The sequence below is a fragment of the Rattus norvegicus genome, chromosome 5 (genome assembly GCF_021556685.1).
Source record: "Rattus norvegicus strain SHRSP/BbbUtx chromosome 5, alternate assembly SHRSP_T2T, whole genome shotgun sequence".
NCBI classification, from domain to species: domain Eukaryota; kingdom Metazoa; phylum Chordata; class Mammalia; order Rodentia; family Muridae; genus Rattus; species Rattus norvegicus.
The window spans coordinates 12135143-12156675 of NC_141538.1; the positions used below are offsets into that span (position 1 = coordinate 12135143).

The 21533-nt window shown below is 38.3% G+C and overlaps 1 long non-coding RNA gene across 1 annotated transcript; it reads right to left on the reverse strand.

Moving 5' to 3' along the window:
- Nucleotides 1–145: 145 nt before the first annotated feature.
- LOC148005629 (uncharacterized) lies at nt 146–21485 on the reverse strand. The gene is made up of 3 exons (XR_015620103.1): nt 21131–21485; nt 1469–1554; nt 146–1336 (listed from the first exon to the last, which is right to left on the reverse strand). It is a non-coding gene; the product is annotated as an uncharacterized LOC148005629 (long non-coding RNA).
- Nucleotides 21486–21533: the final 48 nt, after the last annotated feature.

The window sequence follows — 21533 nt, forward strand, 5'->3', positions numbered from 1 at the left end:
ACTCTGTAAGTTGTAGCTGACCAACCCCATGCCAGTGTCTAGATGATTTGAAGATTACTCACCTTTAAGAGAAACCTAAGGCAAGGAGTATGGTGTTTTAGTTACAATTTCTATTGCTGTGATAAAATACCATGATCAAAAGCAATTGGGAAAGAAAGTTTATTTCAATAACACAGTCCATTGCTGAAGAAAGTTGTGACAGGAATCCAGACACAGGAGCTGATGCAGAGGCACAGAGGAATACTGTTTATTGGTGCTCTTGGAATGCTTTCTGGAGCATGGCCTGAAGTGAAATGGTACCTCCTACATCAATAATCAATCAAAAAACAAATCAACAACAAACAAACAAACAATATCAACAACAATGACAATAACAAAACACTACAGGCTTGCCCACAGACCTATTTGGTAGGAAACTTTTCTTAATTGAGGTTCCTGGTTCCAAAACTACTCCATCTTTTGTCAACAGAAAATTAGTCAGCACAGATGGCTTAGCGAGTAAAGGTACGTGCTGAATTTTGATTCCTGGTACCCATTGGCTGGGAGAACAGAACTGACTTTGGAGGGAGTATTGTATATTAACCTCTGCACCTGTGCATACCTACATGTATGTACACACACACACACACACACACACACACACACACACACACACACACTTTAAAGTACAATTTTTTAGGGAATAAGGGAGACAGTTCAACAGGTAGTATGCTTGCTATACATGCATGGAGTCTGGAATTCCCATTCTGAGAACCCGAGTAAAAGTCTGATGGCTGTGGCAGCCTGTAACCACAGAATATAGGAGGAAGAAACAGGAAGTCCACAGAGCAGGTTAGACTAGCCAGAATGGCAAGCTCTGGATTCAGAGAGACCATACCTCAATATGTAAGGTGGGACAAGATTGAGGAAGACACCTGATGTTAACATTGGGCTACTGTATGTACACAGCTGAATCTATCAGGTAATCAACATGCATGCATGCACGTATACCACACACATACATACACCACTGAGCTTCATCCTTGCATTGTAATTATATAAACTTTCGCATTTTAATCAGAAAATTTCCCTTCTTTCCCTTTTAATGGAAGCAGAAATTAAAAGGGAAGAGGGAAAATGCGTTTGTAATGGTTATGTTAGTAAGATCTGGAGTCCCCTTGATTCATGACTGAATTACAAAAACAACAGAGGGCTGACAGGGGCTATTACTTAATATGCTCCAGCCTGAGCAAGTTGAGCAAACATCTCCAATTCTTTCTAATGATCACCAAAGGCAAGGCTGGAGTAATGAGGATAAGCAAGATGTATTGAGTCACTGTCTTGTCTCCCCTTCTTCCTGGGAAAATACAAAAACACAAAACACACAGTCCAAAGACTACTCTGAAATCCCCTTGGAGAGCTTTCGCATTGCACTGGGAGACAGGAAATGACTTAAATAGACTTTATAATATTCTTAACAAATAATTACCTTGAGAGACGAAGTGATATAAATCTTGAAGGCTGTATTCTGAGAAAATGTCATGGAGAAGAGTACTTTGGCTGCTGATCTTTTATCTAAAAATAAACAAAAGACAGCAATTACTCACTGCCCTGTGCAAAACCTTGAGCCTTTACAGCTGCATGGGACTCTTTTTTAAATTTCTGAAGTACTTAGGATTTTGTATGCAGCACCTTTCCCCATGTGAGCGTGGTCCTTCAACATGGAGGTAGTCACATAAAGAGGTGAGACTGCCTGGTAGAGTATGAAGATGATTCACAAAACCACAGGTCTGTGAAATCACTTCTCTTTCCTGTCTAATTACCAATCTTTTAGTCTACATGGCTAGCCAACTTGAGTGTAGAAGAATGGAATCAACTCCAGAATTTAGCACAGTTCAGATGTCTAGAATAGTGAAGTATTTGCTTTTCTCTGGGTATGTGAATCCTACATGTGATTCCAATCTGAAAAGCACAGATTATCTCTCAGTGACCTAATTTCCTGTCTAGAAGAAATGCTGTAATCCATATTTTATGAATCATTCATGAGGATTCACTGCATATATAAGCTCTAGTTGTTAACCTATTACATATCTATCAATTATGTCTTATATCTTCTGACTTCTACACATCTATCTACCTAACTTCAATCTACTACATGTATATCATCTATTTCCATGCAATATTTATTATGTATCTATAAACTACTATAATCTGTCATCAATCTATTGATCCATTGATTGATCAACCGATTTATCACCTATTATTTATCTATTTTTCATTCACCTATCTCAATCTTTCTACCTTCCTACCAACCTACCTATTACCTACCGTCTATCATCTATCACTTATCTATCTACTTATCATCTATCTATCCTTTATACATTATATATCTACCTATTATCTATCTATCTATCTATCTATCTATCTATCTATCTATCTATCTATCTACCTACCTACCTACCTACCTATCTTTTGGCAAATATCTATCTGCATATATAACTATCATTCTGTCTAGCTATCCTTGCTATTTAATCACTAAAAATGAAAACTCCATTGGTCAAAACCCAGAGAACAACAGACTATAGGATGCTCAATTCTAATTGAAGCATGTATATACAACCCTTATACCAGATGTTCAGGAAACATTTCAGAAGATGGGGAAGAAAGACTGTAATAGCTGGAGGATTGGGACATCTGCTGCAAGAGAGTGTTTTTTACTTCTGATGGAAAAGCTGCAACCATAGCATCTCAAACAGCAACATAAGTTGATGTGCCAATGTGGATGGGAGAAATTTCACAGTGCTCAACTCTAGATGAAAAATGACAGAAAATTAGTGTTAGCCAGGAGGAAAAGAATCAATCACTTTTAGGGACAAGGCCTCTAAAATGATATCTAATGCCAAATAGCCATCCCTAAACACATATAGAGACATACACATACAAGTAGAGTACCGTTAAATGAAATGAGTAGAAGTAAGGGACTGGGATAAGTTGGTGGGGGAAAGAATGGTACTTTTGTACAAAGTTGTCAAAAATAAAACTTTCCAGCTCTCCCTCTTGTGTCCTGTAGAGTAGAGACCCAATAAGTTGCCCATTTCACTCATTTCCCTCTGTTCTCCTCTCTGGTCACCATCTTCTCCACTGGAAATGCCAACACTGTCTAAGACTGCTACCCCCACTCCCACTGTAACCTGACAAATGTCCTTTTCTACTCGTTATTTATATCTGTTGATCTTTACACAATACTCACTTTCTCACTGTTTTGTAGTCTCTAATCTAGAAAGCAAACTCCATGTGTTATTTGCTTAGAGTTCTAGTAGCTGTGTGGTGATAAAGAAATGGTATCTTACCATGGTTGTACTATAGTATGCTCTAAATTTGAATACAGCCAATCACCTTTTCAGATACTGATGAATTATTTGTAATTTTGTTCTACCTCCATATCATTTATTATTATTACTTTTTACAAAAAAACAGTATTCTTTTTTATCACATTTTATTTTCTTAATTGTCAGAGAATTTGGTCATGCATACAACCTACTTTTACTGAATCCACTTCTCATTTTCTCTGCCCCAATTCCACTACCACTACCACTATTTTCTCTAACTTCATGTGTTCCTTTCTTGTTTCATCTGCTGAGGATATAGTATTTGTATTGGTTTGGGGCTACCTTCTAAAGGACAGGTAATTTTACGGGTTACCTCTGATGAAGAAAACTGACTCTCCTTCCATCAATTGCCAATAACTTTTTAGGAGGAGAGACTTCATGACACCCTGACACCCTACACACACACACACACACACACACACACACACACACACACACACACACACACTTCATGCTAGGATTTCCTTGGCTTGATCTTGTTCAGATCTTGTGTATGCTGTCACAAGTGGTTTGAGTTCATATGTGTGAACTGTCCTGCTGCATTCTGAAAACACTGTTTCATTGTAATCATCCACCCTCCACTAATCTTTCTTTCCACACTTTCATTTTCATTCCTGAGCCTTGAGAATTTTGGGTGTGATATAGAGGTTCCATGTGGGGCTGAGCACACTGGTCTCTTTTTCTCTGCATATTGACAAGTGAGGTACACTAATATATTTATAATGATTAATATTTATTAACATATATGTATATATATATAATGATTAATCATTAGGAGTTGGTTTAATACTATGTCCACTTAGTAAAATAGCAGGCCCTGTCCTGAGAACCATGAACAATTCAATAGCATGTTCTTCGTTCCAGTAACAGTTCCTGACATGAGTTCTGTCTTCTGGAATGAGCTTTAAATTCCAACCAGGATGTGGCTGGTTGCTTCCATAACATTTGTGTCACTATTGCTCCCTGGCGTGCTGATGATTGTTATAGTTTAAAGGGTTTACACGTGAGTAAGACTGATGATAGCTTTTCTCTTTAGGTGGAATGCACAGTGCCTTCCATCACCATGACATCTTTTTTGTTTTTTTGTTTTTATTTTTTTGAGAAACTCTTAGTTAAAAGTAAAATATAGTGTGTAATTTAAAAAGAAAAGAAAAATCAAAATAGCAGAATAGTATACCCCAGCTATAGCATAACTGGGTTCTACATAAATTCTTGTTTATATTTAATTTTTGTTAACGTATGCAGCTAAGAGTAAATTTAATTCTTGATTCATTATTTAAAATGCAGTAAAGAATTTCTTTTACTATTTCTTCCTTCTAGTCAGAACCAGATAATTTAATTACTGTACAAATTTATAAGGATACACGAAGGTTCTCTATGCCCAGTATATGCAATGTGAATTGCAAGCACACATGAGTATCACAATGAAGGGTGTATACTCTACCTTTCTAAGGGAAAAAACAAAGAGAAAGAATGAAAGGCTGTATTACTTTTTTCCTGTGATAGAACACCTTACAAAGAGCAACTTCAGGGATGAAGAGTTTACTTAGGCTTATAGTTTAAGAAGAAATGCTTCTGTCATGCAGGGAAAGCATAGGAGCAGGAATAGGAGATTTGGCTAACAATGTCTCTAAAGTAGCTAGGAAGTAGGGCTGAGCTACAGGACCTCAAGGTCCCTTCCCAGTGACACATTTCCTTCAGCAAGTCTCCACCTTCTAAAGGTCCACAGCTTTCCATTCTAGCATCTTCAGCTGGGGACCAAGTCTTCACACACACAAGCCCAGCTAGGACTTCTTACACTCAAACTACAATGAAGGGAAAGCACTCAAACACCATCATGGTGTAGCATTTCTGGTAAAATGTTGTAACATGAGGAAAACACGCTATAAAATGCTTCAGATAGATTTTTAAAAGCTACATTTAAGTGATGACTGAATATACTAAAAAAGGAAAGGGAAGACTTCCAATTTAAAAAAATATTTAGTTCACATTTGTTAATTAAATAAAATATTTCATTATGACATTTCAGACATGTATATAATTACTATATCATGCTCCCCTTCCATTGTCCTAGACCTCTACCACCAACCTTCCTTCTAGGTTTACATATTATTTATTTTCTTTAATCAGTACTGTTTCATATTCACATATAAATATACAATTTCACACTGCAGTATTCAGTTAATGTTGCCTGCTTTTACATGTTTCTCGAGCTTCCATTTGGTATTGGATGCCTAATTAGGTGTTTATTCTGAGAGGAGACTGATTCTTTCTCACTCAGAAGGCATTAATTACCTGTAGCTCTTCATCTAGGCATGGGCTTTGTGAGCTATCCCCACCCATACTGGTATGTCAGCTAGTGTTCTCATTGTTAAAGTCTTTTAAAACTATTTGGATTTGTTAAACCTAACATATGAAAAACACAACAATAACCTACAGTTACTGTGGGATTGCTTCACATTTCTCTCCATTTAGTTTGATGTTGGCTACTGGTTTGCTGTGTATTGCTTTTACTTAGTTTAAGTATGGGCCTTGAATCCCTGATCTTTCCAAGACTTTTAACATGAAGGGGTGTTGAATTTTGTCAAATGCTTTCTCAGCATCTAATGAGATGATCATGTGGTTGTTTTCTTTTAGTTTGTTTATATAATGGATTACGTTGATGGATTTCCATATACTGAACCATTCCTACATTCCTTGGATGAATCCTACTTGATCATGATGGATGATCATTTTCATGTTCTTGGATTTGATTTGCAAGAATCTTACAGAGTATTTTGGCATTCATATTTATAAGGGTAACTGGCCTGAAGTTTTATTTCTTGTTGGGTTTTTATGTGGTTTAGGTATAAGTGTTATTGTGGCTTCATAGAATGAATTGGGTAGTGTTCTTTCTGTTTCTATTTTGTGGAATACTTTGGAAAGTATTGGTATTAGTATTGGTCTTCTATGAAGGTCTGGTAGAATTCTGCATTGAATCCATCTGGTCTTGGGTTTTTACTGGTTGGGAGACTTTTAATGACCACTGCTAAGCTCTAGAACAAAAAGAAGGAAATACACCCAAGAGGAGTAGATGGCAGGAAATAATCAAACTCAGCACTGAAGTCAATCAAGTAGAAACAAAAAGAACTATACAAAGAAACAACAAAACCAGAAGCTGGTTCTTTGAGGAAATCAACAAGACAGATAAACATTTAGCCAGACTAACCAGAGGGCACAGAGACAGTACCCAAATTAACAAAATCAGGAATAAAAAGCGAGACATAACAACAGAATCTGAGGAAATTAAAAAAAAAATCAGATCCTACTACAAAAGCCTACATTCAACAAAACTGGAAAATCTGGATGAAATGGACAATTTTCTAGACAGATACCAGGTATCAGAATCAGATAAACCATCTAAACAGTCCCATAACTCCTAAAAAATAGAAGCAGTTATTAAAAGTCTCCCAATACAAAAAAAGCCCAGGACCAGATGGGTTTAGTGTAGATTTCTATCTGACCTTTATAGAAGACCTAATACCAATACTGTCCAAACTATTGCACAAAGTAGGAACAGAAGGAACACTACACAATTCCTTCTATGAAGCAACAATTACATTTATACCTAAAACATACAAAGACCCAACAAAGAAATAAAAATTCAGACCAATTACCCTTATGAATATAAATGCAAAAATACTCAATAAAGTTCTCATAAACTGAATCCAAGAACACATCCAAACAACCATCCATCATGATCAAGTAGGCTTCATCCAAGGAATGCAAGGATGGCTCTATATAAGGAAATCCATCAGTGTAATCCATTGTGTAAACAAACTCAAAGGAAAAAAGATCATTTAATTAAATGCATTTGACAAAATTCAACACCCATCTAAATAGGATGTCTACATTCATCTTGAAGAGATTTTTCCCATCATGCCTGCCGTTCTGCTATGGTTTGCAAGGCCAGCAACAGTCTATAGGTGTATGTTGCAAAATCTGCAGAGATTGAAAGCTGCCTAACTTACCTGCTGTATTTGGTTTTTGGTTCAAAGTTTGATTGTTTCATGTGTTTGGTTTTCTTTGTTTATATTTGAAATTTTGCCATTTGTTGTTAACTTTTTTTTAATTAATATGCTATATTCCTAAGGCTATATACATTGAACTCATTGACTCCCCACTTTAAGATGTTGTTGAATAAATTAATGTTTGCCTATAAATAAAAATGTGACTTCTAACCCTTCAAAAAAAAGTCTTGGAAAGATCAGGATTTCAAGGCTTATACCTAAACATAGTAAAAACAACACAAGCAAGCCAGTAGCCAACATCAAACTAAGTGGAGAGAGACTTGAAGAAATCCCACTAAAATCAGGGACTACATATGGCTGTCCACTCTCTTCCTACCTATTCAATATGGTATTCGAAATCTTAGACAGAGAACCAGACAACAAAAGGAGGTCAAAGGGATACAAATTGGAAAGGAAGGAGTAAGAAATACCACTATTTGCAGATGATAAGATAGTATACTTAAGTGATTCAAAAGTTCCACCTGAGAACTACTAAACCTCATAAACAACTTCAGCAAAGAGGCTGGGTATAAAAATTAACTCAAAGAAATCAGTCGCCTTCCTATACTCAAAGGATAAACAGGCTGAGAAAAATTAAGGGAAACGACACCCTTCACAAGAGTTACAAATAATATAAAATACCTCGGTGTGACTCTAACCAAGCAAGTGAAATATCTGTATGACAAGAACTTCAAGTCTTTGAAGAAAAGAATTGAAGATCTCAGAAGATGGAAAGATCTCCTATGCTCATGTGTTGCCAAAAGCAATCTACAGACTCAATGCAATGCCCATCAAAATTCCAACTCAATTCTTCATAGAGTTAGAAAGAGCAATTTGCGAGTTCATTTGGAATAACAAAAAACCCAGGATAGCAAAAACTATCCTCAACAATAAAAGAACTTCTGAGGGAATCACCATTCCTGATCTCAAGCTGTATTACAGAGCAATAGGGATGTAAACTGTATTGTATTGGTACAGAGACAGGCAAATAGATCAATGGAATAGAATTGAAGACCCAGAAATGTACCCACACACCTATGGTCAATTGATCTTTGACAAAGGAGCTAAAAACCACTCAGTCGCAAAAAGATAGCATTTTCAATAAATGGTACTGCTTCAACTGACGGTCAGCATGTAGAAGAATGCAAATCGATACATTCTTATGACCTTGTGCAAAGCTCAGATCCAAGTGGATCAAGGATCTCCACATAAAACAAGATACACCCAAACTAATAGAAGAAAAAGTGGGGAACAGCCTCAAATACATGGGCATTGGGGAAAATTTCCTAAACAAAACACCAAGGGCTTATGCTCTAAGACCAAAAATCAATAAATGGGACTTCAAAAAATTGCAGAGCTTCTGTAAGGCAAAGGACACTGTCACTAGGACAAAATGGCAACTAACAGATTGTGAAAAGATCTTTATCAATCCTACCTCTGATAGAGGACTAATATACAATATATAAAAAGAACTCAAGAAGTTAGACTACAGAGAATCAAATAACTCCATTAAAAATGGGATACAGATCTAAACAAAGAATTCTCAACTGACAAATTTTGAATAGCTAGAAGCACCTAAAGGAATGTTCAACATTCTTAGTCATCAGAGAAATGCAAATCAAAACAACTCTGAGCTTCTATCTTACTCCAATCAGAATGGCTAAGATCAAAAACTCAGGTGACAACAGATGCTAATGAGGATGTGGAGAAAGAGGAACACTCCCCCATTTTTGGTGGAATTGCAAGCTGGTATAACCACTTTGGAAATCGGTCTGGAGGTTCCTCAGAAAATTGGATATAGTACTACCTGAGGACCCAGCTATACTACTCTTGGGCATATATCCAAAAGATGCTCCAACATATAACAAAGACACATGCTCCACTATGTTCATAGCAGCCTTATTTATAATAGCCAAATGCTGGAAAGAACCCAAATGTCCTTCAACAGTGGACTGGATACAGAAAAGGTGGTAGATCTACACAATGGAATACTACTCAGTTATTATAAACAATATCTTCATGAAATTCATAGGCACGTGGGTGGAACTAAAAGATATCATCCTGAGTGAGGTAATCCAGTAACAAAAGAACACATATGGTATGCACTCACTTATAAGTGGATATTAGCCCAAAAGTTGGGCTTACCCAAGATACAATCCACAGACCACATGCAGCTCAAGAAGAAGGACAAACCAAGTGTGGATACTTCAGTCCTTCTTAGACGGGGGAAGAAAAATATTAATAGGAAGAAATATGGAGACAAAGTTTGGAGACTGAGGGAAAGGCCATCCAGAGACTGCCCCACTTGGGAATATAGCCCATATACAGACAGCTACCAAACCCAGACAATATTGCTGATGCCAAGAAGTGCATGCTGCATGGAGCCTCATATAGCTGTGTTGTGAGCGGCTCTGTCAGAGCCTGACAAATCCAGGGGAGAATGTTCACAAGCCAGCTGTTAAACTGAGAACAGGGAGGAGTTAGAGAAAGGACTGAAGAGCTGAAGGGATTTGCAACCTCAAAAGAACAACAACAAAGAGCTCTCAGGGACTAAACCACTACCCAAAGACTACAGATGGACAGACCCATGGTTCCAGCTACATATGTTGCAGAGGATGTCCTTGTTGGGCAACATTGGGAGGAGAAGTCCTTGGTCCTGCCAAGGCTCAATGTTCTCGTGTAGTCACAGTGTAGCCAGGTTGGGGAGGTAGGAAGGGGTGGCTGGATGGGTGGGGGAACACTCTCATAGAAGAAGGTCGATTAGGGATTGGATGGGGGTTTTTGGATGGGAATCCAGGAAAGGAGATAACATTTGAAATGTAAATAAAAATATCCAATTTAAAGAAAATGACTACTTCTATTTCTTTAGGGGTTATGGGACTGTTTAGATGGTTTATCTGATCCTGATTTAACTTTTTACCTGATATCTGTCTAGAAAATTGTCCATTTCATTCAGATGTTCCAGTTATTCTACCCCTGGGTCTATACCCAAAAGATGCTCTAACATATAGCATGGACACATGCTCCACTATATTCATAGCAGTCCTATGTATAATAGGCAAGAACTGGAAACAACACCTATGTCCCTCAACCAAGGATTGGATACAGAAAATGTGGTACATTTACACAATGGAGTACTACTTAGCTATTAAAAACAATGATTTCCTGAAATTCTTAGGCAAATGGATGGAACTAAAAAATATTGTCCTGAGTGAGGTAACCCAGTTACCTAAGAAGACACATGGTATGCACTCATTGATAAGTGGCTATTAGCCCAAAAGCTTGGATTACCCAAGATACAATCCACAGACCACATGAAGCTCAAAAAAGAAGGGAGACCAAAGTGTTGATGCTTCAGTCCTTCTTAGAAGGGGGAACAAAATATTCACAGAAGGAAATATAGAGACAATATTTGGAGCAGAGACTGAAGGAATGGCTACTCAGTGCCTGCCCCACCTGGCAATCTGTCCCATATACTGCCACCAAACCAGACAATATTGCTGATGCCAAGAAGTGCATGCTGACCTTAGTTGTTTCTTGAGAGGCTCGCCAGAGCCTGACAAATACAGAGGAGGATGCTCAAAGCAACCATTGAACTGAGAGCAAGGTCCCCAATGGAGGAGTTAGAGAAAACATTGAAGGAGCTGAAGGGGTTGCAGCCCCATAAGAACAATACCAACCAGCCAGAGCTCCTAGGGACTAAACCACCATCCAACGAGTACATATTGACAGATCCATGTCTCCAGCTGCATATGTTACAGAGGATGGCCTGTTGGGCATTAATGGAAAGAGAGGCCCTTGGTCCTCTGAAGGCTCTATGTCCCAATGTAGGGGAATGGCAGGGCAGGGAGGTGTGAGGGAGTGGGTGAGTAGGTGGGTGGGAGAGCACCCTCATAGAAGCAGGGCAAGGGGGGATGGGATAGTGGGTTTCTGGAGGGGAAATCTGGAAAGGAATAACACTTACAATGTAAATAAATAATATCCAATAAAAGCAAAAAATGTAAAAAAATAAATGTACTTTTAAAATGAAAGTAAGAAAAAAGAATTTGTCACCATGTCTCAAGATGAAGAAGAGTCATGAGAACAAAGAGTTGATTCTTTTCTGAAAAGAGAAAGAACGACCATTAGAAATTCACAAGGGAAATGATAAAATAGCCACAACTAACAGAGAAACAGAGAGGGAACTCAGTGAAAAGAGTTCAAACACAGCTCAGGAGAGAAGTGCCTTCAAGCCAGAGCACTGATAGTTCATGACGTACAATCTGGAAGCACCAGGAGGGTGGGAGACCCTGTCTAGCCTACAGACTACACTGAGAGTGGACAGTAGGCACCCATTGTATGTTAAATAAGACAGCTACTGTAGTGAAGGAAGCTCTGGTTGTGGGACCTTAAAGCCAGGGGAGACAGAATATACTGGTATACAAGGCTAAAAGAGAATAATTGGATAGAAAATGTGAAATTGTGGTGAGCCTGCAAGAAGAAAAAATACATAGGGAAGATGAGATGGGATAATAAATATAATGACTTTTCAAATGAATCATATGGAAACCCAGTACTGCCGGTGCTTCCTAAAGCATTGGTCATCTATCTACCTATATGTATTTCTGTCTGTTTATCATCTGTCTATACATACAATGAGGTTCTATAGATCTCCAAATATTATAGGCTATTGTCATTCCTCTTGGCTACCCTACAAAACTTAAAAGCAAGACCCTGTTGCTTAAGACATAACATACTTGAATGATAGAACATGGAGAAATCATGCAGGCCTTGGCCTGGAAGCCTGTGCCAATTTGAGAGCTTTTATAGTACTGGAAAGTCCTATGAATGCTAACAGGGGAGAGAAGTAACTGTCATTCTTACCCACTTGTGACCTCTGCAAGCTACAATAATGACTGGCCTAGCAAGACATGCCCACTGGTTGAACAGTGACAGAACAACATGGGATTTAAGTTTCATGCTACATGATGAAACCCACACTTGGCATCACTAGTAGTCCAAGAATCCAAGGCTTAATGGGTCATAGGCAGTAGGTGAGAACCTATTACTATTTGCTAAGTAGACATAGTCATAAACTGACTTATAACCATTCATCATTAGATATGTAATAAATGCAACTCTCATTTGATTAGCTTCTATTTGCAATATGTGGCGATGGACACAGAGACTCATAATGGGCCAAGGCATTGAGACTAAAAAACTGCAGTGTACTCAGTCCTAGTGGAACAAATATACCTTAGATTTCTTCCACAGGTTCAGGGAACACTGTGGCAGAGGAGATAGGAAGAGTACAAAATCCAGTGTTGAATGTTTACCAGGAAGCTGTCTTCTGGACACAGTCACAACTGGTAGCTTCACAGGTGAACTCATGATGGTGATGCAGCATGTACAAGATTTGTGCAAGCTCAAGATAGATACAATTCCAGCTTGGAATCTAAGTTGGTGATAAAATCCCACCCTAGCTGTGGAACTATTGATAACTGTTAGTTTCCAAAAGAAAGCGAAACCGTTTTCTCTTACAGTGGAGGCTTTTTAACTATGAGCAAATTTTCTTTACCACTATATGCAGCTATACAACCTCACATGGGCTCATGATCCACAACTTCAAAGGCTAAGTATCCATGCATCATAACTCGTCAGCTAACTAAGTTAAAAAGTATTGAAGTGACTATAATAATAGATTAAGGCATCAGAATGTCTTTGTAAACTGATTAATGAATTTACTAGAATACAAATAAGCAGATGAATGAAGTAAAAAATAACAGTTTAGAACCTGGAAGAGAAAGCTAACAACACAGAAGATAGCACCAGCAATACTGATGAAAAAGCCACAATATGGATAGAAAATGCAGCAAGGAAATTGAAATTAAAGAAAGCCTCAATTGTTGCAATTAAAAAAACTCAATGAACCAACTAAAAATAGAGAGAAATTATCAACCCTAAGACATAAAAAGAAGAAAGATTATGAGTGGTAGAGGACAAAGTTGAGAAAACATTGCATTTTAATATCAATAAAGAAAAACATACTTGTGTTTTTATATCAATAAAGAAAAACATACAATGTGCAGGAAATATGAGGAATAACCAAATAACTAAATCTAAATATTAATAAATCCACGTGGTAAGAGGAACACTCCTCCATTGTTGGTGGGATTGCAAACTGGTACAACCATTCTGGAAATCAGTCTGGAGTTTCCTCAGAAAATTGGGATATTCCACTCCCTAAGGACCCAGCTATACCTCTCTTGGGTATATACCCAAAAGATGCTCCAACATACAACAAAGATACATGCTCCACTATGTTCATAGCAGCCTTATTTATAATAGCCAGAAGCTGGAAAGAACCCAGATGGCCTTCAACAGAGGAATGGATTCAAAAAATGTGGTATGTCTACGCAATGGAGTACTACTCAGCTATCAAAAACAATGAATTCATGAAATTCATAGGCAAATGGAATGAACTAGAAAATGTCATCTTGAGTAAGGTTACTCAATCACAGAAAAACACACTTAGTATGCACTCATTGATAAGTGGATATTAGCCAAAAAGCTCGAATTACCCAAGATGCAATCCACAGACCACAGGAAGCTCAAGAAGAAGGATGACCAAAATGCGGATGCACCCATTCCTTCTTAAAAGGGGAAAAATATCCATAGGATATGGAAGCAAAGTTTAGAGCAGCAACTCAAGTAATGGCCATTCAGAGTCTACCACACATCTGGCCCATATATATATAGTCACCAAAACTAGGTAAGATTGATGAAGCTAAAAAATGCATGCTGAAAGGGACCGGATATAGATCTCTCCTGAGAGACACATACAGAGCATGTCCAATGCAGAGGTCAATGCTAGAAGCAAACCACCGAACTGAGAATAGGATCCCCTTGGGTGGAATTAGAGGAAGTATTAAAAGAGTTGAAGGAGCTTGCAACCCCATAAGAACAACAATGCCAACCAACAGAGCTTCCAGGGACTAAACCACCACTGAAAGACTATACATGGACTGACCCAGGGCTCCAACTGCACATGTACCAGAGAATAGCCTTGTTGGGGCACCAGTGGAAGGGGAAGCCCTTGGTCCTGCCAAAGTTGGACCCCCAGTGCAGGGGAATATGGGGTGGGGCGCAATAAGGGAGATGTATGGGGGGAATACCTACATGGAAGAGGGGGGAGGCAATGGGGTTTTATGGACAGGAAAATGGGAAGGGGAATAACATTTAAAATGTAAGTAAAGAAATATATCTAATAAAATATTAAAATAAATAAATAAATAAATCAATCCATGTGGTGAAAGAAGGAACTGCAAACAAAGAAAAAATGCGATGGAAAACCAATTCAATAAAATGATTATGGGAAGACTTCTAAAGGAAGAGAAATGAATACCTAAACCAGGAGACATATGTGACCCGAAAGCTAACACATAGTCAAGATGCTGAACTCAAAGCAAAGAGGCAATGCTACGAGGTATATTAAGAACTGTGAAGCTGATATTTCCTCTGACCTCTCTGTGCTTTTGCGGGAAGCATACAATATGGCTTAGTAACCACTGAAATAAAGTAGCACAATTGCTAGATTTATGTTAATGGTACTGGGTCTGCTGACATAGAAATGGTATAGAGTGAGAAATAGTGGTGTGGTAGCGGGTAGGGGTGACTGAATAATGTTGTAGTATCTTACATGGGAATCCACTCATCAATATTTGTCATTCATATTACTGCAAGTAACTCTTTATCCTGTAATTCTAATACACTCACTGATTCACCAAATTAGACTTGGGTAGAATTGTTATCCTGGATTATTGTTGTCGACATCTCTCCAGGTATAGTAGCATGGCATTATAAAAGAACAATGCCAGTTCATTTAAAAAGGCAACCACATGAAAAGAACACCAGACATCTCATGAGAAACTCTCAAAGTCAAAAAGACATGGAATTACATATGAAATCCTGACAATAAGGAAATACCAAATAAGAAAGCTATACTGAACAGAAACGGAGGAATATTGGCATGTCAAGACAAACATACCAACCTAAGCCAGAACTGCAAAAGATACTTAAATCCTAAATACAGAGGAGTAAGAAAGTCACCCTCAATCATGACAGATGAAAGTATACATTTTATGAGAGGAATAGATGAATAAAAGACTACAAAAATATCTACTCATGTCTAGAGCAGTAAGATTGCAGATCCCTCATATGAATAGGGAAGAGAGGAGCAGGCAGTAGTCCAACCGACTGGCGAAACAACTGACAACGTTCTAGGGGTGAGCAAGCCTCGTGCAATAACTCCAAATAGAAAAGCTGCTTTAACTCCCCAATTAAAACAACTGTTCTCTTGACAAGCAAGATTTACCATGAAATGAAAGCCGCAAGCAAGTTGACTTCCATGGGAAACAGTTGTGCTGGAGCCCACTAAGGATGATTATCAGGGGTATTTTAAGGCCTACTAAAAGGAAGCTATTTCCTCTTGATCAAAAGAATGGAATACCCCTTGCACTTGGTGGAGTCATGACATTCTAGTCTGCTCCAAAGATCAGAGCATTACACACTATTTTCTCCTTGCTCAAGAATAATCTATCTCGGCCTGTCAATCACTTGGTCAAGAAAGAGATCATCATTAGGAAGGATTATTCACCTAAAGCCACACTAAAGAGGTATAATTATTCCTCCCACTAGAAATTAGTGAGATAACTTACTTTCCCTAGCCAGATAACCCACTCCCATGTAGTAGCTTGTAGAGTTTCCATTTACATGACATTGTCTTATTCCTCTTTTCTGGCCTACTCTTCCACCCACCCCCCCAATCCCCTGTGCTATTTTTGATACTGGCCAAAGCCTGGGCATGTTTCCTCCAAGTCAAGTCTCTGGAATTCCTTATGATTTTCTCTAAATTGCTGCCTCTACTGCTCCACGTTGCCCTTCTGTCCTGTGGCAGCGTGGAGGCAGAATGTGGTTCTCACCTGCTCCTCTCCATCTTCTTCCTGGTAAAGTTGTCAGCAACAGAGTTTGCCTGACCCCGTTTTTCACCAGTTCTAATAAGATTTTCCTTGAAATTCGTTTGGAATTCCCCTCTGTATCACTTTGTTAAAAAGAGAGACTAAGAACCCTGATTTCCCTCAACAAAAGCAGAACTAGTAATAAAAGATAAAAAGGATACTACGTCTTAATAAAAGAAACAAGCCTTCAAAAGGATACAAAACAATTGTAACGATATATGGACTAAATTCTGGAGCTTCTAATTTTATTATAGACATAAAAAGACATATATCCTGATTCAATAATATTTAGTGTCTTCACCACATCACTCCTGTTAACGTGGATAGATTCTCCCAATAAACACTAATAAATTAATCAGTACTGTATGATCAAATGAACTTAACAGAGTTTTACAAGCTGTGAGATACACCACTTTTAGTGTCCCATGGAACCTTCTCCATAATAAATCAAATTCTAGCCATCACACAAGTCAGAACAAATCCACACAGTAAAAATAAACTTTTTTTTTTTTTTCGGAGCTGGGGACCGAACCCAGGGCCTTGCGCTTCCTAGGTAAGCGCTCTACCACTGAGCTAAATCCCCAGCCCAAAAAAAATAAACTTTTTTGTCTTACTGAGTCATAGTGGAATAAAAGTAGGAATCAAGAGCAAAAAACATCACAAGCATTGCCTATGTACTTATAGACTAAAATTTAACTCTTTTTTTTTTTTTTTTATTAACTTGAGTATTTCTTATATACATTTCAAGTGTTATTCCCTTTCCCGGTTTCCGGGCAAACATCCCCCTCCCCCCTCCCCTTCCTTATGGGTGTTCCCCTCCCAACCCTCCCCCCATTGCTGCCCTCCCCCCATAGTCTAGTTCACTGGGGGTTCAGTCTTAGCAGGACTCAGGGCTTCCCCTTCCACTGGTGCTCTTACTAGTATATTCATTGCTATCTATGGGGTCGGAGTCCAGGGTCAGTCCATGTATAGTCTTTAGGTAGTGGCTTAGTCCCTGGAAGCTCTGGTTGCTTGACATTGTTGTACTTTTGGGGTCTCGAGCCCCTTCAAGCTCTTCCAGTTCTTTCTCTGATTCCTTCAACGGGGGTCCTATTCTCAGTTCAGTGGTTTGCTGCTGGCATTCGCCTCTGTATTTGCTGTATTCTGGCTGTGTCTCTCAGGAGAGATCTACATCCGGCTCCTGTCGGTCTGCACTTCTTTGCTTCATCCATCTTGTCTAATTGGATGGCTGTATATGTATGGGCCACATGTGGGGCAGGCTCTGAATGGGTGTTCCTTCAGTCTCTGTTTTAATCTTTGCCTCTCCCTTCCCTGCCAAGGGTATTCTTTTTCCTCATTTAAAGAAGGAGTGAAGCATTCACATTTTGATCATCCGTCTTGAGTTTCGTTTGTTCTAGGGATCTAGGGTAATTCAAGCATAAAATGTAAGTCTTAAATGACCAATGGTTCTTTGAAATCAGGGAGGAAATGAGCATGTTTCAAGAATTAAACAAATGTGGAAGTACCCCGTTGCAGAACTTTGGGGTGCACCTAAGGCAAATCTAGTGGAAAGTTTATAATTATGAGTGATTATATTTTTAAAAAGTCAGAGTGACATCAACCAAATAACGAAATATCTCAAAGTCTTAAGAAAGTAAGAACAAACCCAACTCTAAAACAGGGTCCCAAGAGAAATGAGGATGATCAAGAAGGTTAATGGTATAGACACTAAGGAAAAACTCTGAGTCGAAATCACTAGAGAAAGAGAAAAGCCAAAACAATAAAATTAGCAATAAAATAGGAGACATTACAACAGATACCAATGAAATCCTGAGGACTGTTGAAGAAGACTTTGAAAACACGTGTTTGTTTGTTTTTGTTTGTTTGTTTGTTTTTAAAACCTGGAAAGAAAAGAAGAAATGGATACATTTGTAAACACATAGAGCTTATGAAAATTAAATCAAGAGGTTATAAACAACTTAAGCTGATCAACAAGGGAAGAGATTGACTCAGTCATAAAATCTCTTACAAATGAAAGGCCAGAACCGACTCTCACTGCCAAATGCTGGCATCAGTGTTTTTCAGACTGTTCCACAACACAGACAGGAACACTATAAAACTCAGTCTGTTATGCTAGGATCACCCTAATACCCAAACCAGGTAAGGACACAAGGAAAAGAGAACAATAGACCCAGTTTCTCTGATAAACAGATATAAAAATTCTCAGTAAAATCCTTCCAAACTGAATCCAAGAACACATTTCGAAGATCATACACCATGGCCAATGTGGCTTCACTCCAGAGATGCAAAGAGGACTTAGGATATAAAAGGAAGTACATGTAATACAGTGTGCAAACAGGCCAAATGAAAACCACACAACTGCTTTAAAAGATGTGGAAAACGCCTTTGAGAAAGCTCAGCATCATTTTTCTGCTAAATAATCTGATGAAACAAGGGATAGGAAGAAGCTATTGCAGCAGAATAGGGGCTATATACAAGAAACCTGCAGTCACCATTGCACTAAATGGGAAAATATTTGAAATGCGCTTTAAAATGTGTAAAGAGATGAGATCTAGTCTAACCATTCTTTTTAATACATTAACTGAAGTCTTGACTAAGTGATAAACAAGAAAACATAAATGATATAGAAGGAAAGGGGATCAAATTACCCAATCTGCTGATGGTAAGATATTAAAAGCTGTTCTGAAAACCCCTTAGATTTATGAAACATCTTCAACAAAGTAACAGACTGCAATATCCATATACAAAAATACCCAATAATTTTCCTATAGATTAATAGTAATCTGAGATAGCAATCAGGGAGAACTTCTTCCCCCAGGAGTTTAAAATGACACAGCTAGGGATGACCTGGAGCACAGACATGAATGAGTTGTGCAGTGTGAACATTAATGCATTAAAGAATGGAGTGTCAAGTTATCAGTAGATAGGAAGACCTCTGATTTTCACACATCGGCCTAGCACTGGGACGGCTACACTGCTGATAGTGATTTACAGGTCAAATAAAATTCCCATCAAAATTCTGATGACATTGTTCATCTAAGACTGACAAACAGAAGGCCCAAAGGCCTTAAGGAGCCAAAGCAATCCCAAAAAGGAAGAGTAATGCTGGAGGAACCAAAATATACTGGGTTGAAAGCAATCCCACAGAACATAACCACAAAACAGCGTGGCATAGCAGGAAAATAGAGATGTAGGCCGAGGGAATGCAACAGAAGATCCATAAGTGAACCTGCAGAGACATAGCCATCGAATTTCTACAAAGGTACAAAGCTCACACTGATAAAGTGACAGCTCTTGGCAATGGCGCTAGGAAAAGTTGATATTACACATAAAAGAGTGAAACTAGATCTGCATCTCTTACCCTTTATAAAAATTAAATTCAAGATGTATCAGGGGTCTTACTGTAATAACCAAACCTCTGAAATTTCTAACGGGGCTACCAAGATGCATCAAGATACAGGCATAGTGTATAGCTCTTTGGGAATGACTCCAATAGCCCAGAAAATAAGTGTAAGAGTGGACCAATGGGAATAAATGAAAAGAAGTAGAAATCAGAAGAGTGGGAGGAAGTCTCTCCCAACTATCTGTTGGATAGGAAATGATTATCTAAAATCTATAAAGAACACCCAAATTGAAGATTCAAAACAAATATCCACAAATAAAGGCCTGGGCATTTTGGAAGGATAGACAGTTTTCAAAAGAAGAAATAAAAATGGACGATAAACACACAGAAGAATATTCAGCACCATTCTTGGGAACATGTACGCTAAACTTACATTATGGTTCATCTCACTAGGAGCAGAATGGCTATCATTTATCATTTAGCAAACCAACCAGAGGACACGATGTAATGTATCTCCTGCTGGTGGCAATGTAAACTGATGGCATTCGTGTGAACCAGTGTGATGCTTAGCATGACAGTCCCTTAAAAACTAACAATAACTATGCCATATGATCCAGTTGTATGATTGCTAGGAGTTTAATCTAGCACACCACAGATCCTGCACATCCGTATGATTACAGCACTCTTCACAGCAGTCATATGGAAACAGTCGAGATGCTCATCGGTAACTACCAGAAAAAGAAAAGGTCACATGTACACATGGAATTTTACTTAGCTAGAAAGAAGAATAAACTTGTCTTCTGCAGGAAAACAGATGACACTGGAGGTTGACGCACTAAGCAGAGCAGGCCATACTCAGAAATACAAGTATTATTTGTTTTCTCTTATATGTGAAATTCAATTTTAAGATGTCTATGAGTTTAAGGCCAGGATGGACTTCGTAGTGAGTTTCAGTCCTGTAAGAGCTACAGTGAGAGCCTATTTCAAAGGAAAACAAAACAAACTGAAGACAAAACTAAAAAAACAGTACCACAAATATGCCCTAAGGCATATTCATTTTTTATGAGGGAATAAAAATATGAATCTCACACTATATGGTAAAATGTGATCAATTAAAGATATTGATTTCTCCTAATGAAAGAGTTTCACAATTCATAAAGAGTAGATAAATGAAGAAACTCTTAAGGGTAACCTATTTCAATGAAAAAGTTGACATTTTCTTGCACGCAGTCAAATCTCTTTTGAGTAGAACCTCCAGATTTGGGAAATAAAAAACGTTGAGTACAAATTAAATTAAATGAAGAATTGTCAGTTTAAATGTCAGCTAAGCAATGGCTGTTTAGGTAAAGTTTGCTGCTGTTTTGCGATACTTACATTGACTCGGTCTTCCAGAATTTCGCCTGAGAGCTTGAGTGCTGAGAAGTAGGTTCTGCTTTTGTCCTGAAGGTCAGTGCTGGATGTGGTGATGCAGATGCTAGTGGGCACACTGCTGCACTGTGGCAGCCAAGGGCATGAACATTGCTGTTCTTGAGATGGACCGCGTGATGGTCCAATGAATGGACATCCGTGCTGAACTCGCACAGAATGTATCAGATGGCACGATAAACTAAAGAGGCCATTAAAGTAAAGTACAGCCATTGTTACGCTTAGCTTAGATACTTGTTTTGTTTGGCTGGCAGGAGGACAAGGTCTGTCTCCTCAGTAAAGAGCTAATGTCCTAAGTTGTCTAGATAAGAGTTGAGAAAAAGAAGAGGATGATCGCAAAGGTGGACATTGC